This window comes from Heloderma suspectum, chromosome 2 (genome assembly GCF_057233095.1).
Source record: "Heloderma suspectum isolate Gila_16-S chromosome 2, 16-S_ref, whole genome shotgun sequence".
Classification (NCBI taxonomy): Eukaryota; Metazoa; Chordata; class Lepidosauria; order Squamata; family Helodermatidae; genus Heloderma; species Heloderma suspectum.
Genome location: NC_139459.1, coordinates 74352748 through 74379369, shown reverse-complemented (window position 1 = coordinate 74379369; position 26622 = coordinate 74352748). Strand labels below are relative to the sequence as shown.

At 44.7% G+C, this 26622-nt stretch overlaps 1 long non-coding RNA gene across 2 annotated transcripts in view; it reads right to left on the bottom strand.

Moving 5' to 3' along the window:
• Positions 1 to 2364: 2364 nt before the first annotated feature.
• Positions 2365 to 26622, bottom strand: part of LOC146352358 (uncharacterized) — a 90814-nt gene continuing 66556 nt past the window's right edge. The window contains exons 1-5 of one of the 2 annotated variants that reach the window (XR_014787350.1): positions 17945 to 18006; positions 15960 to 16100; positions 14705 to 14835; positions 10880 to 10934; positions 2365 to 2636 (exon numbers count right to left, since the gene is read on the bottom strand). This is a non-coding gene — a long non-coding RNA (uncharacterized LOC146352358). Of the gene's footprint in view, positions 2637 to 10879; positions 10935 to 14704; positions 14836 to 15959; positions 16101 to 17550; positions 18034 to 26622 lie in introns of those variants that run through there. The other variant, XR_014787351.1, reaches the window with a different exon arrangement.

The window sequence follows — 26622 nt, the reverse complement described above, 5'->3', positions numbered from 1 at the left end:
AAGAGGTGGCTAAAAACGGCTTCTTCCTGGCTTTCTTTTAAACTTCCAAAATCCCTGTTGTGCAGTCACAGTGTCACCAGGCAAGGCTTCCTGGGATGCCAAGGAGACCATGTGACATCGCGTGCTCTCCTAAGCATTCAGGAACTACTACTGGGGCTGAAAGCGTCTGTGTGAAGAGCCCCGCTCCGCTGCAAGCAAGAATGGGGCTTTTAGAACTTTAGGAAAGCTCTTTTTTCTTTTTAAGCTTTCCTCCTCTAAAAGCCTTTTTCTTGCTTGCAGCAGGGCAGGGTTCTTAGAACAGAGGCTTTCAGCCCAACAGTGATTCCCGAATGCTCACCACACACGAATTGCTGGAAATGAAAGCCTCAAAATATTCAGTACAGCACTAGTTTTTACTCACTGAGGCCTTTTAAATTTGTATAATCCTTCAGTCAGCCTTGTAATTTTTTATTTGCTGTGTTCCATTAAGGTTGTCCAATGTTAAGCATGTTATTGTATTGTATTTGGTTTTAAATAATGGATTATTTACATTGTACTTATTGGCTACATTATCTACATTGTGGTTAAATAATGTATTATCTACATTGCTGGATTCTGATTTGATGAAGGGCAGTATAGAAATGTTTTATAAACAAACAAATTAATTCTATATTGGCTTTGGAAACCTGGTGTCCAGCTCTTAAATGACAGGTGACTGAGGATTTTAACTGAGGAGGTAGCATTCTTAAGTAACACAAGTATTATAATAAAACCTGAGTCTCAAATGATAAGCTCGTGCTTGTTTTTGTCACAACTGATAATGAATAATCTTCCCGGAACTGCTGGTATACAATCTCTCAAGTTTGTGCTAAATTAGCTAATACGTGGAGTTGGAGATACATTTTAACAAGTTCAATCATATCCCTGACAAGCCTGCCATGAGGCATTGTATGTTCAGCCTAGCCTGTGAAAATCCAGCCACCGTCTTTCAATCAAAATCAGAACAAGGGCCCAGCAAAGCATGGAAAATGAGAACGTTAAGCTACATTGATAATATTTGGAGGCTGTCAGCTTTGCTTTATGTCACTGAACATTCATGATAAACATGCACATTCTGGGTGCAGTACACATATGGGCTTTGAAGCACTCAAAGATTAAACTTGAAGATCTGGCAACATTACCATATTGGTAGTCAAAAGGGCTTATATATCTTCCTTAAATCCTTCCCCCCTCCCCCGAATTTGTCATTGATCTGCTGCTGCTGCTGCTGCTTTTTTCATCTACATTTATAGCCAGCTCTTTTCTGATGATCAGGGGTCTGGTGAGTGCAACTCCAGGAACTTTTTTCAGAGCAGCAGCAATGATGTCATCTCCTGGAGCACCAGGGCAAACTCTCCTTGCTCTGACAAACTCTCCTTGCTCTGACAAGTGAATAAGGTGATGAGCTTTTCAATTTTTACTATTTTTTAAAATTTCAGATTAGCATAGGGGAAGTCAGAGAATGAGGCCAGCTCACTGTTCCATGGTGTATCAGTTGATCCTAACAAATTGGATATTATGAGGCTGCTGCCCATATGTGTATGTCAACATGGATCTCTGCATTCTTGGACTCTCCTTAGAGTCGTGGCTGTGAGGCTGTCATGGTGAGCTCCTACTCTTCAGAATGTACCACCACGACTCCATTGCTGGTGATCTTGATCCTCAAATGTCAGTGTATTTATTTATTACATTTTTATACAGCCCAATAGCCGAAACTCTCTGGCTGGTTCACAAATATTAAAACCACAAATACACAAATAAAATACAATATAAAATCTAAAAGCTTAAAACTACAGTATAAGAGTATCATTGAAAGCAGGGGTGTTGAGAATCTTTCAGCTGGAGGGCGAGTTGCATTTCAGAGAAGCTCTTGGGAGCTGCGTTCCAGTGGTGGGTGCGGCCAAACAAAGGCAAAAAGGGCAGGACCAAAATACCAGCACCACCACCACTACGAAATTATCAGCATATTGTAGCTTAAAGCTCTTCCTGCCAGTGGCTAAGATTTAGGAGGGGAATTTCAACCTTTTTAGAATGGGGGGAAAACTGCACAGAAGCTGGGAAACCACCAATTGATGGACAGCTTGTAGAAAGGGGGTTGGGCATCAGATTTGGTCCCCCAGGCCTGAGGTTCTGCACCCCTGGTTTAAACCAGTGGTGCCCAACAGGTGATCTGCTGGCAGTATATAGACTAAGTACCAATTTGATATAATACCACCACAGTATTATTATTATTTAAATGTATACCTTGTTTCCCACTGCAAAAAGCAGTCTCAAAGCAACTTACACACCCAATACAGAAATTCATGATTAATGTAACAGGAAAACAACAACAACCCCCAAATCAATATAGTCAGCACAACAGCACAAATATTTATTTATTTATTTATTTATTACATTTATATCCCACCTTTTTTTTTCCTCCAAGAAACTCAAAGCAGTATACATAATCCTCCTCCTCTTCCATTTTATCCTCACAACAACAACCCTGTGAGGTAGGTTGGGCTGAGAGTTTGTGACTGGTCCAAAGTCACCCAGTGAGCTTCCATGGCAGAGTGGAGACTAGAACACGGATCTCCCGACTCCCAGTCCAGCACTCTAGCCACTACGCCACACTGGCTCTATAAAATAAAAATATATACCTTAAAAACATAATCTAAACCCACTACAATATGAAAAGTGTTCATCCACAAATACACAAAATCTTCTCCCCACAGCCTAGAATGAACACCACACAAGCAGCCCACGACAACTAGGTCATAACTAATGTCCAAATGACTGGGAAAATAAGCATGTCTTTGCCTGGTGCCAGAAAGATGACAGTACTGGTGCCATGTGAACTTCCTTGGGGAGAGCATTTCATAAACATGGGGTTGTCGCAGGAAAGCCCTGTTCCCAAACTGACCCCCCCCCCCGAGCTTCTCTTAGAGAGGGCGCACAGAGAAGGGTCTCTGAAGCTGATCTCAGGGACTGGGTAGGTTCATACGGGGAGAGGTGGTCCTTGTCGTATTGGGGTCCCGAGCCACTCCCATCCACGTCAATATGGATGAAGTTTGCAGAAAAACTTCACTTTGAAGTGATCAATCCCAGACATTCTTCTGTGCTTTCTTCTACCCAATATACTCCCATGTGTGAAACAGAACTATATATACACATATTCTCCTATTAATAGTCTGCTGTACCTATTTTATTCTATTGAATAATGTGTAATGCCTTGTCTACGTTTGTGCCTCACTTTCAGTGCTTGTGGGTGCAGTTTTCTCATGTTGTGGTGAAATTTGGGAATGAAGTGATGTTCATCTCTCAAGAGGTTTTTTTTTTTTTTTTTGCATAAACTGTTGACCACAGAACACCATTTTGCCTGTGATTAGTTAATGCCATTGTATCTGAACATCTTCCAGTTTTGGTCAGCCCAAGACCTATTCTTTGATGTGTAGTGAAGAAATGACAAATAGTTTGGTGATGAAGTTAACTAGGTGGAGCATGAAAGATTCTGCTAACAACAGCAGCAAACAGAATAAGAATAATGTGGAAAAGTTTCTTAAAACGTGTTAATACTGTTTCTTTGGAAAAACCCAGAACACCTCAACTGATTGATTGGATTTAATTTCATTTGATTTGTACCCCACCTTTCTACCAAGGAAAATGGTACTCAAGGTGGCTTACAATCATAAATAAAACCTGATTAAAACAGTAATAAAACAAATGCATTAAAACACAATTAGGGAGCAATCCTATGGCCGCTAGACAGTGGCTAGATGGCCATAAGATATCGTGTTATCTGGGAACTGACCTCGGAGTCCGCGCTCCGAGGTCGGTTCCCGGAGAACTGACCTCCCCCCACTTCCACGCTGCCGTGGAGGCAGTGTGAAACAGCCATGTCCTCCGCGCTCACATGAGGAGTGCGGAGTGGCCCAAAAGGGGCGTGTCTAGGGGCATTCCAGGGCGGGGAGGGCAGAAATGCCTGCACGACACATCCAATGTGTCGTATGGCAGGCTTCTCCCCCGTTCCGTCCTCCCACAGCTAGACAGCTGCAGTTGGCCATCTAGCAGAAAATGCAGGGCAGGAGAAGTGCGGAGGGAACAATCCCCTCTGTGCTTCTCCTGCCCTGCTTTGGATAGGTGGTCGCCTCCGAGTTTGGTGGTGGCCACCTATCTGGATAGGATTGCACCCTAAAAAACACAACAATAACAGAATAAAAACAACATTCAATCCAAAAGACCCACTTATATGCCAAAGGCCTGATTGAATAAAGGCCTGCCAGTGGAAGAACAGCAGAGAGGGAGTGAATCTAGCTTCCCTCAGCAGGGAGTTCCACAGCCTGGGAGCAGCAACTTCGAAGGCCACCTCTCCCAAAGACCTGGGCAGGCTCATATGGGAGAAATCAGAAATCAGTCTTTCAGGTAGCTTGGTAACAAGCCATGGTAGAGTGGAGACAAGGCAAAAATCAGCATGGATGCCAAATCTGATTCTCTCAGAACAGAAGCAGAGTTTCAAGTGAAGGGTGGCCTCTGTGAATAAGAAATCACTAACAAATGCACATTGATCGAGTAAATCAGTGATTGTGCAGAAAGGGCCATAAGGAGGACTATCCTTAAAGAAAAAACCCTTAACTTTATTTATTTATTTAAAATATTTGTAGGACACCTTTTAGGGTAAAACCCTCCCAAGGCAGCTCCCAACGTATAATTTTACTATAGATAAACAAGAAACTTTGAAACCATAAAATACCACAGGAAAAGATGAACCACAAATAAGAGCTAAGAACAGCACTAAACCAGGTAGCATATCACCCAGTAAAAACGATAAAATCATTAAAGGAATCACAGCTAAAATCCCATCATATATAAAGCAGTCTGAAAAAATCCTTATTTAAAAGAAGGCAATAGTAAATAAATGGGTCTTTAGGGCCCATTTAAAGGCCTGTCATGATGGGGCCTGACCTGCCTTGACTGGAACTGGATCCCACACATGTGAGTCCACTGCCGAAAAAGCTTGCTCCTTTGTGCTAGCCAGCCAAATTGTTCTCATAGGCAGACATGTCAGTAGGGCTTCAGAATCAGATGCCGATTTAAGAGTGTAGCCAGGCTGATATAGTTGAGGGCAGTCCTTCAGCTAACTTATGCACCAAGCACAGCTAGGCAAAGGGTCTTCTGCTTGGCTGCTCCTCCTTATTAAAATAAAATCCACTGCTCATGTCTCTTAATTCCCAGCCTTTGCCTCTTTCTCTTTTTAATGCATTGCATTGGGCAAATGCCTACTATATGGCATGGGAAAGTGAAATTGTCTGTGTGCTCTATTCACTTTCCATACCTGACACTCACTTGGCAAGGATTACAGATAGCTGGATAGGCATTTCTTACGGCATGTTAACATGGTAGGTCCAAACCTGAGGATATTGGCACAGTCTGAAACTTTCTTGGATCCGCTGATTATATTTCAGCCACTGACAGATTTGGTAGCGTCACCTACTGTTCCATCAAACTCCATGTCCTAGTCCCCCTTCACCTCCAGTACATGTGTGTCTCAGTCAAATGCAATTTTATTTGCTATTATTTTGCATTTGCAAGCTCTGTTCAAAGACTCCACAGCTATGTTGCATTTCTTCTTTCCCTTAGAGTTAACCAATAATACGTATTTCTGTGCAGCAAGACTCTCTGGCAAAGAGGATGCCAATGTGCACAGATTCTAGACTTGGTATCTCATAATTCTCTCACAGAACTGTGAGAGAATGGATTTCATTCTCCGTAGCCTTCTCTACGGAGAATGGATTTCATTCTCCATAGGATTTCATTCTCCGCGGCTGTAGCCTTCGCTGTTTGCGTCCCTGCAGTCAGCCGTAACGCAAATAGCAAATAGTGTAGATGCTACGTTATTTGTGTTCCTCTTATTTTCGCCATCTTAGTCTACGTAAATGTTTATGTAGACCAAGACGTGCCAAAATAAGGAACGCAAATGGCGGCGCCCATGGGTGCTGCCATTTGCGGACGCGCATTTTTTTTTTTTAAATCAGCCGTGATAGGCTACGTAAACATTTACGTAGCCTATCACGGTGTTTTTTTTAAAATCTAGCCGTGATAGGCTACATAAATCTTTACGTAACCTATCACGTTTTTTTGTTTTTGTTTTACCTGGAAATGGCGGCGGCGGCAGCCAGTCAGAAGACCGGCCACCGCTGCCGCTGCCGCACCACCGCTGGAGCCACCACCGGAGATGCTGCCGCCAGGAAGATCCGTCTAAGGTAAGTCCCGTCCTGGGGGGAGGCGGGGGGCCGTTCCGCCACCGATTTCGGGGGGCTGAATGCGCTGGCATTTGGCCTCCCCGAGATCCGTGGCGGAACTTTCGTACATCCCTACTTTTCATACCATTGAGTATAGTATCCTTCTACAGCAACAGTATGGGATCAGAAAGTGGAGACAAGACACTTCAGTAGTTCTACTCCCATCTCCAGATGTTGGTGCTGCTGGACTAGCACCAGTGTTGTGCTGTGGTGTGCTTCAGGGCTCAAATTTTTCCTCCAATCGATTTAACATCTATATGAGACTAAAAGGTGAGGTCTTTCAGGGATTTGGGGTGAGGTATCATCAATACACTGATGACACCCAATTTTTCTTCTCCTTTTCATTAAGTTCAGCTGAAACTGTGGAAGTGCTGAAGAGGTGCCTAGAACTCGTAACGGACTGGATGAGGGCCAATAAATTAGAGCTCTTCTCCATATTTCTTTCTCTTTTGTCTCTTTTTTGAGATAGCATGATGCAGATCCCTGGCCAGCAATGACTCTTACAGGAGGAGGTTGGTGGGCCAAGGATCGCCAACAAGACCCTCAGCCACAGTGACTGCTCCCTCCATATACTTCTTTTGCCTCTGTATCACCAACTAGAGGCCAGCTGTTATTCCACAGCAGTTGGATTTGATGCTGAGATCTCTGCTTGTTCACCACTAACATAAACCCACTACAGATTTACATAATTCTGCTGCTATTTTCTGTATTTTCTGGGCATTTCTGCACCAGGCTAAAATTCTGCACCCTTACCAGGTCTTCTGCTTCCGGATTCTTTGTAGGATTAAGGTCAGCTCCTTTTCACATGGTCTCATACATTTTTCTTTCTTTCTGGGCAAGTTCTATATGTTTCATTATACAGCCACTAGATGGTGCTGCAATATAGCATGACTCCAGTTTTTCACAGGAAAGTTACTGTGCTTTGAAGGCTCTTAGCACATTTCCTCCATAGAGAATTAAGCTTCTATAACGGCCAGAAGGGACGGGAGGGGCCCTGGAGATTGACAATGTCATGTAAAGGGCCTGCAAAACACTGTGAGTGACCAATCACAAGTGCACAATAAAAGCCTCATGTAAGAATGCTCTCTGTCTCTATTTTCTAAATTATTATTTACAATTTCTTTACTGTTCCTTGCTACCACTATAAGAATGGTACTTCAAATCCAGCTTGTAAGGATCTAAAGCAGCCTTCCCCCACCTGGCGTCCTCCAGATGTTTGGGATTACAACTCCCTGCATTCCTGACTAATGGCCATGCTGGTTGGGGTGGATGGGAGTTGAAGTCCAAAACATCTTGAGGGCACCAGGCTGGGGAAGACTGATCTAAAACCTTCATTTTCACAATGGGCATACAGAGGAGTTTTGACTGTGCTGTATGTTTTGTAGCTGTAGACTTCTATTACATGTTCCCAAAGAAGAAGTATAACATTCCTTCTTCCTTACAGCAGATTTATCACTGTTATGTTGCCCTTTAGGAAAACAGTCTAGCTCAGAGGCTCTTTCTTGATACCAAGATTCACACAAACAATGCCCATCATGTTTTCCCCCCCTCCGGCTTGTTTTTCTCATACTCATTGCTTATTTCATTGCTATCCGCTAATTAGTCTCCAAGGGCAAGTATGTGCAACAGTGTTAAAAGCAGTGGGTGATGTTGCGGGGTGGGGTCAGGAGAGAAAGGTAAAGGATTCATCTGTTTAACAAAAGATTTTGAAAGACTCAGTCAAATGAGATGAAACCAGAGTATTCTTATTTGCACTAGCTGATACCTTTTGTTAGAAGAAAATAGGCTTGAAGGGATTTTTTTTAACTTAATCAAAAAGAAATAGAATTGAAAACATGGGCTTTTGAAGGAAAAAAATGACTTATTCTCCTTAAGGAGTATCGTATTGTCATAACGGTGTTAATTGCAGACTTTGCAATTATCATATTGTCATAACGTATTGTCATAACGGTGTTAATTTCAGACTTTGCCTGAATCCATGCAGGCATTGGAGTTTATTCAAGCAGAGTTTCCTTCGGTACCTTTCTGTGCTGACCCTTTTCCAAACCACTTCATTTTCCAGATGGGTAGCCATTAGGGCTAGGGATGGCGGAGAATTCCACCACAGATTTCAGTGAGGCCGAATGCACCGGGATGAGACTTACCTGGGGCGGATGTTCCGTACGGCGGCGGCTCTGGCAGTGGCGGCTGGTCTTTTGACCAGCTGCCGCGGCCGCCATTTGCATCCTGGTCTTTGCCGTGATAGGCAACGTAAATCTTTATGTAGCCTATCATGGCAAGACAATTAAAAAAAACCAAAACAGCATACGCAAATGGCGGCTGCTACGGCGGCCGCCATTTGCATTCCTTATTTTTCGCCATTTTAGTCTACGTAAATATTTACTTAGGCTATTACGGCGAGAAAAAAAGGGGAACACAAATAGCGTAGTGGGCGCTATTTGCGTTCTCCTTTTTTTTCCGCCGTAATAGCCTACGTAAATATTTATGTAGGCTAAAATGGCGAAAAATAGGAAATGCAAATGGCGGCCGCCGTAGCTGCCGCCATTTGCATACGCTGTTTGTTTGTTTTTTGCCCAGCCGTGATAGGCTACATAAAGACTTATGTAGCCTATCATGGCTGCCTGGCTGGACGCAAATGGCAGTCCGTGGCCGGAAATCTGGCTGTGGACGGCCCTGGCGGATCAGAGCCGGCCAGGCAGGATTCTGAGGGGGAGGACTGGATCGCCTCCCCCCCCGTCGAGGATTCCGGGGGGAGGGATGGAGCACCCCCCACCGGGAACAGAATCCGCGAACAAGTAAGTCACTTTCATACATCCCTAAGTAGGGCTGTGCACTGCTTCAGCCCAAAGCCTGAGTCTGAGCCGAAGCGGGGTGCTTCAGGCTGCTTTCGGCCACCTCTGAGCTGAAGCGGAGGGGGCCAAAAGTGGCCCGAAGCAAAGTGGGTCACTCCAAAGTGCTTCAGTGTGCTTCAGAGCAATCTGGAAGCCCAATCACCATGCTGCCACAACTGCTTCTTCCCAGCCCCCAGTTCCTTACCTGGGTCCTCTGGACATGCACTGGCAGCCATCTTGTTGTTCTGGAGGGGGGGAGTCATTTTTAAAATGGCGACTCTGTGTATTTCTGGAAATACAGGGAGCTGCCATTTTAAAAATGCCGTCCCCCCCCAAACAAGAAAGCCTAGGAACTGGTGGTGGCAGTGGCTCCCCTGGTGGCAGTGGCTCCCCCGGCAGCACCTCTCCTGGCGGCAGTGGTGGCAGCTCACCCCAGCAGCGGCTCCCTCTGGCGGTGGTGGAAGCAGCTTCCCTGGTGGCGGTGGCCCCCCACAGAACAAGGGCCCAGGTAAGGAGCTGGAGGCTGTGCGGTGTATGTGCTAGGGAAGTGGGCTTCGGATGCCCGAATCCTGCTTCAGCTTTGTAGGCTGAAGTGAGTCAGCCCCCCCCCCCCAAATCAGCCCAAGATGAATCAGACCCATCTTGGAAGCCTCGAAGCAGCTTCCGAGTCAGATCGGGGAGTCCATGCACAGCCCCAGTGGCCATGTTAGTTTGTTGCAGCAGAAACAACAGAGTCTTGTGTCACCTTAAAGATGAACACATTTATTCTGGCATAAGCTTTCATGGGGTAAGCTTTCACGGGCTACACATTTGTTAGTATTTAAGGCAGCCTTCTCCAGCCTGGTGCTCTCCAGATGTTTTGAACTACAACTCTCAGCATTCCTGACTATTGGCCATGCTGGCTGGGGCTGATGGGAGTTGAAGCCCAAAATGTATGGAAGGCACCAGGCTGGAGAAAGCTGTGTAAAGGTGTCACAAGACTATTTGCTGTGTTTATGATACATCAAGTTTACAAGGCGCCATGAAAATTTGGCATAGGGGACAACTGAAACTTTGACATGTTCTTAATTGTGTTACTTGTTCATCACCTTGTTGAGTCAATATAGTCAACTTTAATTAGATTATTTTTATTACAAATAAAATGGGGATAATCATCTAAAAGCTAATGATCAACAGTACTATTTTCATTTTTATTTATTATTACATTTATATCTTGCCTTTTTTCCTTTTGTAAGGAACCCAAGGTGATTTAGATGGTCCCCCCACCACACATTTTATCCTCCCAACAACCATGTGATTTAGGTTAGGCGTGCTTTGGGTTCAGCTGAATCCCAAGCTTAATTGGGCGGATTCAGACAGATACAGAAGATGTTCGAATTGAAGCAGTGCTTCTCTGAAGTGGACTGAATTTGATTCTGAACACTCCTGGAGATTTAGGATTTGGAGGAACACAAAGACACGGTCAGTATGTCTCCAAAAATTGAGGGAGGGAGGGAGGAAAAGGAGGAGGTGTACTTTTCTGACGGGCACCTCTAGCTTGTAATCAGTGAATATTTTTACTAGAGTTCTCCAGTCCCAGTACTTTCAGGGAGGGATGTTGAAGGGCATCTCTACACCAGCCTAAAATCCTGCATTTAAAACAGGGCTTTCTGCTTCCATTTTAAGTGCAGGATCACAACTCCCTTTTTCACATGCTTCCTTTCCCCCCACCCCCTTCCCCCTCCTTCTCCCCGTATCTGAGTCTTCCATTACCTTTCATTGATCTCGCTCCTCTTCTTGCTTCTTTTTACTCTTTTCACGAAGGAAACTGGAAGCGGAACACAACGGGGTTAATTTGACAGCTCATTATCTGCGATCTATTTAAAAATGGAACAAAGGGCATTTAATGCAGGAGACACCCTGGAGGGTTATGGCCGGGTCATGACATTGTATAAAGAGCCTGCAAACTTCCCTGACCCCTTCATGGATCACTGCCTTGTTGTGGCGAAGGGGCTTGCGTAACTCAGTGAAGCCATAAGCTATGCCGTGCAGGGCCACCCAAGACGGACAGGTCATGGCGGAGAGTTCTGACAAAATGTGGTCCACTGGAGAAGGAAATGGCAACCCACTCCAGTATTCTTGCCAAGAAAACCCCATGGAACGTATCACAAGGCTAAAAGATATGACGCTGGAAGATGAGCCCCTCAGGTCGGAAGGTGTCCAATATGCTACTGGGGAAGAGCAGAGGGTATTTCCAAGTAGCGCCAGAAAGAGTGAAGCGGCTGGGCCAAAGCTGAAAGGACACTCAGCTGTGGATGTGTCTGGCGGTGAAAAGAAAATCCGATGCTGTAAAGAACAATATTGTTTAGGAACCTGGAATGTCAGATCAATGAATCAAGGTAAGCTGGAGGTGGTCAAACATGAGATGGCAAGATTGAACATCGATATCTTGGGAATCAGCGAACTAAAATGGACAGGCATGGGCGAATTTAATTCAGGTGACCATCATATCTACTATTGTGGCCAAGAATCCCTTAGAAGAAATGGAGTAGCACTCATAGTCAACAAAAGGGTGGGAAAAGCAGTACTGGGGTACAATCTTAAAAATGATAGAATGATCTCAGTACGAATCCAAGGCAAACCATTCAACATCACAGTAATTCAAGTCTATGCCCCAACCACTGAGGCCGAAGAAGCTGAGGTTGATCGGTTCTATGAAGACCTACAACACCTTCTAGAACTAACACCAAAAAAAGATGTCCTCTTCATCATAGGGGATTGGAATGCTAAAGTAGGAAGTCAAGAAATCACCGGGATAACAGGCAGGCATGGCCTTGGTGTACAAAATGAAGCAGGACAAAAGCTAATAGAGTTTTGCCAAGAGAACATGCTGATCATAGCAAACACTCTTTTCCAACAGCACAAGAGGCGACTCTACACATGGACGTCACCAGATGGTCAATATCGAAATCAGATTGATTATGTCCTTTGCAGCCAAAGATGGAGAAGCTCCATACAGTCAGTAAAAACAAGACCTGGAGCTGACTGTGGCTCAGATCATGAGCTGCTTCTTGCAAAATTTCGGCTTAAATTGAAGAACGTCGGGAAAACCACTAAACCGTTCAGGTATGACCTCAGTCATATCCCTTCTGAATATACAGTGGAGGTGAGGAATAGATTTCAGGGATTAGACCTGATAGACAGAGTGCCTGAGGAACTATGGACGGAGGTCCGTAACATTGTTCAGGAGGCAGCAACAAAATCCGTCCCAAAGAAAAAGAAATGCAAGAAAGCCAAGTGGCTGTCTGATGAGGCTTTACAAGTAGCTCACGAAAGAAGGGAAGCGAAAAGCAAGGGAGAAAGGGGAAGATATAGCCAACTGAATGCAGAGTTCCAGAGAATAGCAAGGAGAGACAAGAAGGCCTTCTTAAATGAACAATGCAAAGAAATCGAGGAAAACAACAGAATGGGAAAGACTAGAGATCTCTTCAAGAAAATTGGAGATCTCAAGGGAACGTTTTGTGCAAAGACGGGCATGATAAAGGACAAAGAAGGCAGGGACCTAACAGAAGCAGATGAGATTAAGAAGAGGTGGAAAGAATACACAGAAGAACTATACAGGAAAGATCTGAATGTCCCTGATAGCCATGATAGTGCGGTCACTGAACTTGAGCCGGACATCCTAGAGAGTGAAGTCAAGTGGGCCTTAGGAAGCATTAGTAACAACAAAGCTAGCGGAGATGACAGTATTCCAGCTGAGCTATTTAAAATCCTAAAAGATGATGCTGTTAAAGTGCTGCATTCAATATGCCAACAAATCTGGAACACTCAACAGTGGCCACAAGACTGGAAAAGGTCAGTTTACATTCCAATTCCAAAGAAGGGCAACGCCAAAGAGTGTTCAAACTACCGCACAATTGCGCTCATTTCACATGCCAGCAAGGTGATGCTCAAAATCCTACAAGCTAGGCTTCAGCAGTATGTGAACCGAGAACTACCGGAAGTACAAGCTGGGTTTCGAAGAGGCAGAGGAACTAGAGATCAAATCGCCAACATTCGCTGCATCATGGAGAAAGCAAGAGAATTCCAGAAAAACGTCTATTTCTGCTTCATTGACTACGCTAAAGCCTTTGATTGTGTGGATCACAACAAACTGTGGCAAATTCTGAAAGTGATGGGAGTACCAGACCACCTTACCCGTCTCCTGAGAAACCTGTACGAGGGTCAAGAAGCAACAGTAAGAACCAGACATGGAACAACCGATTGGTTCAAAATTGGGAAAGGAGTACGACAAGGCTGCATATTGTCACCCTGCTTATTTAACTTATATGCAGAGTACATCATGAGAAATGCCGGGTTGGATGAATCACAGGTCGGAATTAAGATTGCCGGGAGAATTATCAACAACCTCCGATATGCAGACGATACCACCCTAATGGCAGAAAGCGAAGAGGATCTCAAGAGCCTCTTGTTGAGGGTGGAAGAGGAGAGTGCAAAAGCTGGTTTGAAACTCAACATAAAAAAAACGAAGATCATGGCATCTGGCCCCATCACTTCCTGGCATATAGAAGGGGAAGAAATGGAAGCAGTGACAGATTTTACTTTCTTGGGCTCCAAAATCACCGCAGACGGTGACTGTAGCCATGAAATTAAAAGACGCTTGCTCCTTGGGAGGAAAGCTATGGCCAACCTAGACAGCATAGTAAGAAGCAGAGACATCACCTTGCCGACAAAGGTCCGTCTAATCAAAGCTATGGTTTTCCCAGTAGTAATGTATGGCTGTGAGAGCTGGACTATAAGGAAGGCTGAGCGCCGAAGAATTGATGCTTTCGAACTGTGGTGCTGGAGAAGACTCTTACGAGTCCCCTGGACTGCAAGGAGATCAAATCAGTCCATCCTAAAGGAAATCAACCCTGAGTGCTCATTGGAAGGACAGATAATGAAGCTGAAGCTCCAATATTTTGGCCACCTAATGCGAAGAGAAAACTCCCTGGAAAAGACCCTGATGCTGGGAAAGACTGAAGGCAAAAGGAGAAGGGGACGGCAGAGGATGAGATGGCTAGATAGCATCACGGATGCAATGAATATGAACTTGAGCACGCTCCGGGAGAGAGCGCAGGACAGGAAGGCCTGGCGTGCTATGGTCCATGGGGTCACGAAGAGTCGGACACGACTGAACGACTGAACAACAACAAACTTCCCTGAAGGAGCAATCTCAATTGCAGGATAAAAGCTCCGTGTGAAGCAGCCCGAAGTAATATATCACAGGACAGATTCAGTGTTTTCTTCGCTAGTTTAGTCTCCCAGGACTGGGGATGTTAAAAGAGGGTTGGTGGATTCTGTTTTCCAAATTGCTAAACCAGGATCCAAACCAAATCTTGTGGTCACTCCCGCCCCCCCTCGCCACACTTTATACTAGTTTTGTCAGAAACAGCTTCTCCCACAAACGCCTAGGATTTGTAGTTTGGTGAGGATGCTGAGCATTCTCTGATACAAAACCCTAGTTCTTCTTACAGTACTAGTACAGGTCCTAGGGTTTTCTGGCAAGAAAGTCCGACTATTAAAACAGTTGAAAGCTGCAATCCTATATCCACTCACCTGGGAATAAGCTCCATTTAAGTGGGATTTCCTTCAGACTAGACATTACAGGACTGTGCTGTAAGTCTGTGTTGTGTTGATATACCCAGTGGTCCGCTTTATATTGAAGCATCATTCCAGAGCAGCAAAACCTTGCATATGCCAAATTAATTATGGTGGAACCAAGTTAGAGTATTACAGTGGAAGCAGTTTATGGTATCTCTCGGTATGGGCACAGACATAGCCCTGCCAAACCTACTGGCCACACTCCTAAAAATGATATTTTATCACTGCAGATACCATCTCAGCTGGCGTTGCTAAAAGGGATCTCTTGTAAGCGGCTGAGGTGCTTAGCAGCACAATCCTATGCATGTTTCCTTGGAGGAAAGCCCCACTTACTCAATGGAGCTTACTCTCAGATAAGTGGGTATGGGATTGTAGACTAATTGGATAGATTAATTTATTAAAAACCCTTTTGATGGATTAAACTGTGCCTCCAATTAATCAGGAGCCTATTATTATTATTATTATTATTATTAAACACTATTTTGATTAGAAGTATTTAGGAAGATTTCTGGGGGGAGCCATCATTTTAAAGGAGGTATTGCCTCATCTTTTTCACTCAGAAAGGAACTTTCTTCTAATGTGCCTGCAGTGCTATGACATATACACGCGTTACATAAAATCAAGAAAGCATGCTTTTAAGCATTATTCAGAAATAGCATTCATATGCACATTTGTCAACTAAATTAATAGACTAAACTGAGATGATTAATCAACCAAGTTTTCTTTAACTGGGTGACAAGTACTTATTATAATCTATAAATTGGTTGCCCCATATCTAAATCAAGAGTACAGGCGCAAAAGAGTACAGGGCTCCTGCATCTTTAATAGTGGTGTAGAAGAGGGAATTTCAGCAGGCATAGGTGGTGTGACAAAGGTAAACCTGCTAAGATTTCCCTTCTACACCAGTATCAAAGGTGCAGAAGCCCTGTCCTCTTTTGCATCAGGCCACAGTTTGCCTAAATCCAATGTATAAGTAGTAGGGATGTACGGATTTTGTTAAATCTGTTCCATCTGTGTTCAATGGATTGTAGGCTTCTTTTGTTCCATCATCTGCTTGTTGATGGAATCACATTTTTTGTTAAAGAGTTGTATAAGAATTTTGTCCCTGTTTGCACTTGCACAAATGCACACTTGTGCTAATGCACATTTGTGCAAATTCCCCCCCCCCCAAGTAAAAAATTGGTCCTCAAGTCTGCAGAATCCACCTGACCTGGAAAAAGGTGGCCTGCTGTCAACTTCATAGAAATCCGAACGCATTTGAATCCATTGCAGATTTCTCTGACATGTGAGGGTATCTTAAATAGTACTTCCATTTAGCCACATTTCTAAATTACTCCAGTGTCTTGGGGATCTTCACAACAGAATGAGACATGTATTGGAATATTATCCAGATTTTCATGGAATCAGCTTTGGCCCATCAGGGACACATGAAACAAGATAAGCCAAGTGTACAGTACTTTTAAAATCTGATTTTCATAGGTCACACAGAGCCTGAAAGCAACATACATCCTGGTTAGGTGGGGGGAGTAGAACTGAACACAATCAACCCAGCAGGTGCTGCTCAATAGGGATGTCAGAGAATTCTGCCACGGATCTCCGTGAGGCTGAATGCCAGTGCATTTGGCCCCCCGAAATCCGTGGCGGAACGAAGCCCCCTGCCCCCCACCCCACAAAAGGCATTCCCCCCCCCATAATAGCCTACATAAATATTTACGTAGGATAAAACGGCAAAAAAAAAAAGGGAACACAAATGGCGGCCACCGTAGCCGCGGCCATTTGCGTTCACTTTTTTTTTTTTTTTGCCGTGATAGGCTACATAAATATTTACGTAGCCTATCATGGCAAAATACAGGGACGCAAATGGCGGTGGCTACGTCAGCCGCCATTTGCGTCCCTGCAGGCTGCCCAGCGGCCGAATGTCTGGCTGTGGGCGTCTCTGGCTGGCAGCTCCGCGGAATCTCCACAGAATGGAGCCAGCTGGAGGGAATTTTGGCGGGAGGGATGGAGCGCCTCCCCCCCACTGCGAATGTCACCCTTCGAAACGCTAAGTGACTTTCGTACATCCCTACTGCTCAATCAATGAGAGAGGTTTGTTTCCTGCCCCTGTCCAGGCTCCCTGCAGCTACCACATTATTAACCCCAACAGCATCTGAAGGCTCCCCATGAGACCACCCCACCAGTCCAATTTTGCCCCATTCCAGCCAACAGTCAGAGAATTAGAGCTCCCACCCCCTTCCTCCTTTTCCAGGGAGTAACTACAGGGATCTAGCCATTTCACCCTTTGATAGTCTGCAGTGTGTGTTGCCCAGTCATAAAATCCCAGTTGTGCACTTCCAGGGAGTAAATATAGCGATCTAGCCGCTTTACCCATTCTCAGTCTGCAGCCTCTGTTGCCTGCTTTCCCCCAGTTGAGAATCTGTAGCATCTTTTTCCCATTGAGAAAATCAGAGACACACTGTTTTAAGTACTACCTATCTAGCAAGAGGAGGCGGCCAGAGGAGCAGGAGCCTGCAGCCCCAGTATTTTGCTGTATCCATACAGTGAAAACTAAAGAATGCAGGAGAAAGAAGAGAAGAGGCGGCCAGCAGAGGTGCTAGCAGAGGGAGGCAACTCCAGCCAGCCCTTTCCCTCCATGCAGAGAAGCAGCAAAGTTACAGAAGCATCAGAGAAAGCTCTCAAGCTAGGAAATGGAGGCTTGTTACTCCCACCGGTGAAAGGGAAGTACAGCACGATTCTGAAGGCATGGAAGAGCGCTGTGGCGCTTTGATTAGTTGGAAAGGTAGGCTAGTTACTCTAGTTACCTAGGTTACTGAGGTCACAGCCAGGTGAAAGACACCCTCCTAGGAATGCCAGATCATACCAAATTTAAAGCGGAGGGATGGGCACACAGCAGCTGAATCTCAGGGGAGCCGAATTAAAGAGGAAAAAACTGAGTACAAGTACCCCGCAAAAATGCGGCTTCCCCATAAGTAAACTCTGAGGTGGCTGCAGACTGTCCACAACGTCATGTGCTGCAAAGGGCCTCCAGTCCAAAGGGTCCCAGTCCACAGCAAATCATCCATGAAGGCAGGCCTTGGATGCCCTTTATGTCACTGGGATCAGTATGGTATACCATACACGTGCCAGCAGTCTGACAAAATAAGCGTTGGTGTTCTTGTCCGTTTGCTTCTCAGCACAGCTTAGCTTATATCTTACTTTCTCTCTCTGTACAGAAGGTTTTTGAAGGAAGATTTTGTAACTGCTTTTTCTGCAATCTCAGCTCTTGGCTACTGGAACTGGAGGACCTGCAGTTAACAGAGGAAGTGCATCAATGTACTGAAAAAAGCAAACTCTGTTGTAATGAAGCCTAATCACAATAGGCTGTTAAACTTGAAAAGGGAGTTCAATTAATCAAACACAGCCTAGCAGGGAAATACGTTAGGAAACCAATGTATCACTATCCCTTTTCTTTGACAGACATAGTAATCATTTCAGTTCCTCATTAGAATTTTTAGAAGTCCAGCCAGGGCATATTTCACAAACCTGTTTCTGCTGTTTATCCTCACTTTGTGTAAAATATATTACTGTATCATTTCACAAGTTTTCTTCTTCATTAATTCTCATTACAAATGCAAAGGTAAGAATTAACATTTCTGTTGTAACTTAGAGTTTGTTCTTTCATGCATACTGAGTTAAATGGACTGCGTTGGGCTTTTTTTTTTAATGATTTAAACGTGCCAACGACAAAACAGGCATAAACTGGTAAGAGGCGAAAAGGGATTGTACAAAAGCTTACAGTGCCTAGCGCCTGTGTTTTTTAAAAGCGTGGCAGTGAAAATCCCAACTCAGTCAGAAGTAAGCCCCACTGAATCCAGTGGAGCTTACTCCCAGGTCACTGTGAACAGGATTGCAGCCTTAGTTATTCAGGCCAGTTTAGGTTCCTGCAGTAGCATGGTTGAAGTTCCACATGGGGGCAGGGGCCATTGAGTAGGGAAGTCCCATACCAGCACTGAGCCTCCCTCACACATTACAGAAGCTGTCTGGAACTATTTTGCCCTTTACCGACTTGCTAGATCTGTATCTTGCATTTTCTCCAAAGAGATTTGAGTGCCTGCATCTGTTCTGTTCCCAGGAAATTCCTCATACAGGTCCAGATGCTATCCAGGCGCAGGCTTATGATGGCTTCAGGTGCCTATAGTGTGACCTTGCACTGGAGGAAGAGAATTTTATACCACCTGAAGCTGGGACTTTATTCTCTGAGGGTTCATCCCCTCCAACTACTAGGTAAAGCTACCCAATCTGGCTTCAGTTGAGTACAGCATCTAAAATTGTATCTAGCTTGGTTGCTGTAAAGACTGCCTAGTTTCTCTCTGAGATCCACTGATAAAAGGGGCCAATATGCTTCACCTCCCCTTCATGGATGTGGCGAAGGGGCTTGTGTAACTCAGTGAAGCCATAAGCTATGCCGTGCAGGGCCACCCAAGACAGACAGGTCATGGCGGAGAGTTCTACAAAATGTGGTCCACTGGAGAAGGAAATGGCAACCCGCTCCAGTATTCTTGCCAAGAAAACCCCATGGAACGTATCACAAGGCTAAAAGATAGGATGCCAGAAGATGAGCCCCTCAGGTCGGAAGGTGTCCAATAGACTACTGGGGAAGAGCAGAGGGTATTTCCAAGTAGCACCAGAAAGAGTGAAGTGGCTGGGCCAAAGCCGAAAGGACACTCAGCTGTGGATGTGTCTGGTGGTGAAAAGAAAATCCGATGCTGTAAAGAACAATATTGTTTAGGAACCTGGAATGTCAGATCAATGAATCAAGGTAAGCTGGAGGTGGTCAAACATGAGATGGCAAGCTTGAACGTCGACATCGTGGGAATCAGTGAACTAAAATGGACAAGCATTGGTGAATTTAATTCAGGTGACCATCATATCTACTACTGTGGGCAAGAATCCCTTAGAAGAAATGGAGTAGTACTCATGGTCAACAAATTGGTGGGAAAAGCAGTACTGGGGTACAATCTCAAAAACGATAGAATGATTTCAGTACGAATCCAAGGCAAACCATTCAACATCACAGTAATTCAAGTCTATGCCCCAACCACTGAGGCCGAAAAAGCTGAGGTTGATCGGTTCTATGAAGACCTACAACACCTTCTAGAACTAACACCAAAAAAAGATGTCCTCTTCATCATAGGGGATTGGAATGCTAAAGTAGGAAGTCAAGAAATAACTGGGATAACAGGCAAGCATGGCCTTGGTGTACAAAATGAAGCAGGACAAAGGCTAATAGAGTTTTGCCAAGAGCAATATCATAGCAAACACTCTTTTCCAACAGCACAAGAGGCGACTCTGCACATGGACGTCACCAGATGGTCAATATCGAAATCAGATTGACTATGTCCTTTGCAGCCAAAGATGGAGAAGCTCTATACAGTCAGTAAAAACAAGACCTGGAGCTGACTGTGGCTCAGGTCATGAGCTGCTTCTTGCAAAATGTCGGCTAAAATTGAAGAACGTAGGGAAAACCACTAAAACATTCAGGTATGACCTAAATCATATCCCTTATGAATATACAGTGGAGGTGAGGAATAGATTTAAGGGATTAGACCTGATAGACAGAGTGCCTGAGGAACTATGGACGGAGGTCCATAACATTGTTCAGGAAGCAGCAACGAAATCCATCCCAAAGAAAAAGAAATGCAAGAAAGCCAAGTGGCTGTCTGATGAGGCTTTACAAGTAGCTGAGGAAAGAAGGGAAGCGAAAAGCAAGGGAGAAAGGGGAAGATATATCCAACTGAATGCAGAGTTCCAGAGAATACCAAGAAGAGACAAGAAGGCCTTCTTAAATGAACAATGCAAAGAAATCGAGGAAAACAACAGAATGGGAAAGACTAGAGATCTCTTCAAGAAAATCAGAGATCTCAAGGGAACGTTTTGTGCAAAGACGGGCATGATAAAGGACAAAGAAGGCAGGGACCTAACAGAAGCAGATGAGACTAAGAAGAGGTGGAAAGAATACACAGAAAAACTATACAGGAAAGATCTGAATGTCCCTGATAGCCATGATAGTGCGGTCACTGAACTTGAGCTGGACATCCTAGAGAGTGAAGTCAAGTGGGCCTTAGGAAGCATTACTAACAACAAAGCTAGCGGAGATGACAGTATTCCAGCTGAGCTATTTAAAATCTTAAAAGATGATGCTGTTAAAGTGCTGCATTCAATATGCCAACAAATTTGGAACACTCAACAGTGGCCACAAGACTGGAAAAGGTCAGTTTTAGGGATGGATGAAAGTCCCTTACCTTATCCCGCAGCTTGCTTCGCGGTGGGTGGGAGGCGCTCCGTTCCTCCCCCCGAAATTCTGGGTGGGGTGGGAGGTGCCCCATCCCTCCCCGCTGAAATTCTGGCTGGCGGGAGAGGCGCCCCATCCCTCCGGCTGAAATTCTGGCCAAGGGGGAGGCGCCCCGCCCCTCCGGCCGTGAATCTCGTCTCCTGCCGGGACGCAAATGGCGGCGGCTGTAGCCGCCGCTGTTTGCGTCCCTGCAGTCAGCCGTGCAGTCAGGCTTTGAGGAGTGACTTTGGGGGGGGGGGAAGCGCATATGCAAATGGGGCGCCCATGGGCGCCGCCATTTGCGTTCCTTATTTGGGCATGTGTAGTCTACGTAAACATTTACGTAGACTACGCTGAAAATAAGGGCAACGCTATTATAAGGGCCGCCATTTGTGTACGCGCTTCCCCCCCCCCCAAAGTCAGTCGTGATGGGCTATGTAAGGATATACGTAGCCTATCACGGTGTTTTTTGAAAATCTAGCCGTGATAGGCTACGTAAATCTTTACGTAGCCTATCACATTTGTTGCTGTTGTTGTTGTTTTACTGGGAAATGGCGGTGGCGGCAGCCGGTCGGAAGACCGGCTGCCGCCACCGCCGCACCGCCGCCACACTGCTGCTAGGAGCCGCCAGAGCCAGGGACATTCACCAAAGGTAAGTCCCATTCCGGGGGGGGGGGCGGGGGGGTGGACCATTTCTCCACCAATTTCGGGGGGCCGAATGCGTTGGCATTCGGCCTCCTGGAGATTCGTGGAGAAATTCTCCGACATCCTCAGTTTACATTCCAATTCCAAAGAAGGGCAACGCCAAAGAGTGTTCAAACTACCACACATTTGCGCTCATTTCACATGCCAGCAAGTTTATGCTCAAAATCCTACAAGCTAGGCTTCAGGAGTATGCGAACTGAGAACTACCGGAAGTACAAGCTGGGTTTAGAAGAGGCAGAGGAACTAGAGATCAAATCGCCAACATTCACTGGATCATGGAGAAAGCCAGAGAATTCCAGAGAAACGTGTATTTCTGCTTCATTGACTACGCTAAAGTCTTTGATTGTGTGGATCACAACAAACTGTGGCAAATTCTGAAAGAGATGGGAGTAGCAGACCACCTTACCTGTCCCCTGAGAAACCTGTACAAGGGTCAAGAAGCAACAGTAAGAACCAGACATGCAACAACCGATTGGTTCAAAATTGGGAAAGGACTATGACAAGGCTGCATATTGTCACCCTGCTTATTTAACTTATATGCAGAGTACATAATAAGAAACGCCGGGTTGGATGAATCACAGGTCGGAATTAAGATTGCCGGGAGAATTATCAACAACCTCCGATATGCAGACGATACCACCCTAATGGCAGAAAGCGAAGAGGATCTAAAGAGCCTCTTGTTGAGGGTAAAAGAGGAGAGTGCTGGTTTGAAACTCAACATAAAAAAAACGAAGATCATGGCATCTGGCCCCATCACTTCCTGGCATATAGAAGGGGAAGAAATGGAAGCAGTGACAGACTTTATTTTCTTGGGCTCCAAGATCACCGCAGATGGTGACTGTAGCCATGAAATTAAAAGACGCTTGCTCCTTGGGAGGAAAGCTGTGGCAAACCTAGACAGCATAGTAAGAAGCAGAGACATCACCCTGCCGACAAAGGTCCGTCTAATCAAAGCTATGGTTTTCCCAGTAGTAATGTATGGCTGTGAGAGCTGGACTATAAGGAAGGCTGAGCGCCGAAGAATTGATGCTTTCGAACTGTGGTGCTGGAGAAGACTCTTACAAGTCCCCTGGACTGCAAGGAGGTCAAATCAGTCCATCCTAAAGGAAATCAACCCTGAGTGCTCTTTGGAAGGACAGATACTGAAGCTGAAGTTCAAATATTTTGGCCACCTAATGCGAAGAGAAAACTCTCTGGAAAAGACCCTGATGCTGGGAAAGACTGAAGGCAAAAGGAGAAGGGGACGGCAGAGGATGAGCTGGCTAGATAGCATCACTGATGCAATGAATGTGGACTTGAGCACGCTCCGGGAGAGAGCGCAGGACAGGAAGGCCTGGCGTGCTATGGTCCATGGGGTCACGAAGAGTCGGACACAACTGAATGACTGAACAACAACAAACATGTTTCACCGAGAATGAAAATACATCTGAGTAACAGCTGGATTTTATATTTCCAAAATAGGGGATCCAACATTTTTCCCTTTCTGCTTCTCAGCAATCCTAGGGGCAGCTGCAGATCCAATCATCACACGATCTGCAGAACCTAGTTGGCATATCTGCAGATCCCCCGCCCTTCATTTTGGGAGTCTGAATATGCAGGCACTGTAACTTCACCATGAAGTCAGATTTTTTCTCCCTTATTCCCCCCCCCTCGCCTTTTGTAGCTTCTTTCCTGATGAAGAGATCTGGAGATCCTGAAAACTTGCACAATTTTTGTGATCTTTTGGTTGATCTAATAAAGGTATCACACTAACATGTTATTTTTACAATTCTTGCAGTTTTTGTATGATTGCCTGGGTACCACTCACCAGAACTTGGATTTTAAATCTCTTGTGTATCTGTGTATCTGTGAAGGGGGAAGGAAGTATCACTAGGAAGGAAACTCCTCACGTGATGCAATTATCACACAAATAAGTTGCTAAAAGACTGAATACAACCTTATCTGAATTTCAAATGTATCTTTTATAACATGTATTTTTTTAATATATCTGTTCTATGCAGCACACTTCTGGGTCATCTTTTTCCAGTTTTATGCAGATTGTTGTGTTTTATTTAATAAATATCTTTAAGCCAAATTGCTCTGTTTTATTTTGAAGGCTCTCTATCCTGGTGCCAGGGATGAAATTTTAAATAAAAAAAAAATGTGTTTCTCAGCTTTCCCTGTCTTTGTGGAGTATTCTGCTTTGGGCTGCTTTATTCCCTTCTTTTATTAAAACATTCTTCCCCCGCTAGCTTGTAAAGTCTTGTCTGTCTGCTGTGTTCTCCATATGAACTTGGAGGTTGCTGGTTGTCCCTTTGGAGGCATGGAGCCCCGTCATTCAAAAACTCAGATACTTTGTCTTACCTAGGAGTTCAGTCACATGACCTCCTATGATCATTAGTGTGCATCCTGCCAGTACCATGCACTGAGGCGGTTGTGGGATTCCTGGGAAAGTAAAGCAGTTACCGTTCTAGGGGTTATTGTATGTCTTGGCCCTAAAGTTTAGACCATATCATCCAAGTTCTCTGAGTTTGTAAACTTTCCTTCTAGCAAGTTCTAGAAAATTTTAAATTGGTCTAGCAACTCTATGCCTTTGAAACAGTGCTAATCCTCTTTGGCCCTCAAAGGGTACTAATTTGCTCTCTCCTTTCCCTCAGCATGTAAAATAAATGCCTTAGGTTTACCCCTACAACTGCTTTTGTACATCCACCCATGCAAGTAAACCAAAAGAATATGAAAGACCAGCTCAGCATGACAGGCCATTTTCATAAATGTCACTTTTTATTTATGCAGGAAAGAACGGTGTTCTACAATTATTTTGTGCCAATTGGAGAGACGTAGCAAAAATCTTTGTAATCTAAAGCGCTTTATTCCATGTGTGAAAACTTAATGGTGACTCCCTGTTGCTAGCTACAGTTTAGATACTGGAGAAGAATATTAAACTGTAGTATCTGTTTGTAAAGTATAAAAGCCATTTGTATTTCATAACTCAGGAAGTTACCACTAACTAGTTCTTTAGGAGGGCCCTCTCCTACACATGGAAGCGGAAATCATGAGCAGATTGAATGGTGTCAATAATATCTCACATAAAAGTGCTTAATTTTTGTTGTAAAAGAAAGGAAACAAAAGACTGCCACATGCAGGAATTCTAACAGCAGGTATTGCTGTTAAATTTTAAATTTTAACAGACAGTATCTCATCATGCAAAAAGTGCATGAGTGGCTTTTAAAATTTGCCTTTCAGTTACAAAGTTAAATAATTTGCCTCATTTGTTTTCTCACATGGGCCTGTAATAATGTAGATTTCCTTCCCCATGGTTGCTTGGCCCCTGATCTCCACTCAGGCTCTTAGGAAGCTACCTTATACCAGAACAGACTATTTCTCTATCTAATCCTGTGTTGTCTAGTCTGGTGGTCAGTGTCTGTCCAGGGTCTCAGGCTGAAGTCTACCTGATCCTTTTTACTACTGTAGATATGCCAGGGACTGAACCCGGTAGCTTCTACATGCAAAGCATGTGCTCTACCGCTGAGCTATGATCTCTTCCACCAAGAACAGAATGCCAATGTCTGAGTGATAAATTAGGAACAGTTACTCAATTGGTCTTGGGAAGTGGTTTCACATTGTTCTAGTTTCTACCTGAAGCCAAACTTGTTTAATTTTATTTTCTTAAAAAATATATATCCTGCTTTCCAACCTACAGGTTTTCAAAGCAGTTAACAACAGCAACAAAAATAAAAAAATAAAAGAGCAACAATGAAAAATTAAGGTTAAAAGCATTAAATTACAACAAGCTAAAAATAAAACAAAAGCATAGCAGCATAACAAATAGCCCTAAAAGCTGAAGCCCTAAAAACAGAAGCACTATAAGAAAAATAAATGCAGGGAGGAAGCAATCCTACAGCTGCTAGTTAGTGGCTACACGGCCATAGGATATGTGGTTTCCCCCCCCTTCCATGCTGCCTCGCAGGCAGAGTGGAATGGCCCCACACTCCGCACTCAGGGCGTTCCAGGCGGCATTCTGGGGTGGGAAAGGCAGAAATGCCAGTACAACAAATCCTATGTGTCGTCCAGCAGCCTCCTCCCCCACTCCGCCTTCCCACAGCTAGACAGTCGAAATCGGCTGTCTAGCTGCAAATACAGGGCAGGAGAAGCATGGAGGGAATGATCCCCTCCGTGCTTCTCCTGCCCTGCATTGAATAGGCGGTAGCCTCTGAGTTCAGAGGCAGCCGCCTATCCCCATAGGATTGCGCCCTAAAACAATGAATGAAGATGCCAACATATAGAGCATCATTCATTAAAAGCATAGGAGAACAAAATTGTTTTTTGCAGCACCTAATGACTTGCAGGGTAAGAGCTAGATGGATGTCCTTGGGGTGAGGGTATCACACACAAATCACACTTCTAAAAGTAGCAAGACCTTCAGAAAACGTATGTGATTTTCTGTTCTGGTACTAGAATGCTGGACTAGATTGGTGTTTAATCTGGTCCAACATGGCTCTTTTTATGTTCTTATGTGGTACCAACTTCAGGGGCCCAGGAAATGCCACCATTCTGAAACAGGGCAAGGGAGCAGATGGGGCATGAAATGACTCCTCCCCAGACGTTTAAGAAAATAGGAAGAGCCCCGCAGCAGGCCTGTCTACTCCAGCATCCAGTTGATGATGACTCACAGCTGAATGTGTGAACTGACTCCACTGGCAATCATTGTTCTTTTTGGATCAGGCCAAAGGTCCATCTAGCCCACTTCAGTAGCCAACCAAATATGGAAGGAGAGAGGCCATAGCTTAGTGGTAGAGCAGCTGCTTTGCATGCATAAGGTCCCAGGTTCAATCTCTGGCTTCTCCAGGTTAGGAAAGAATCCTGCCTGAAACCCTGGAGA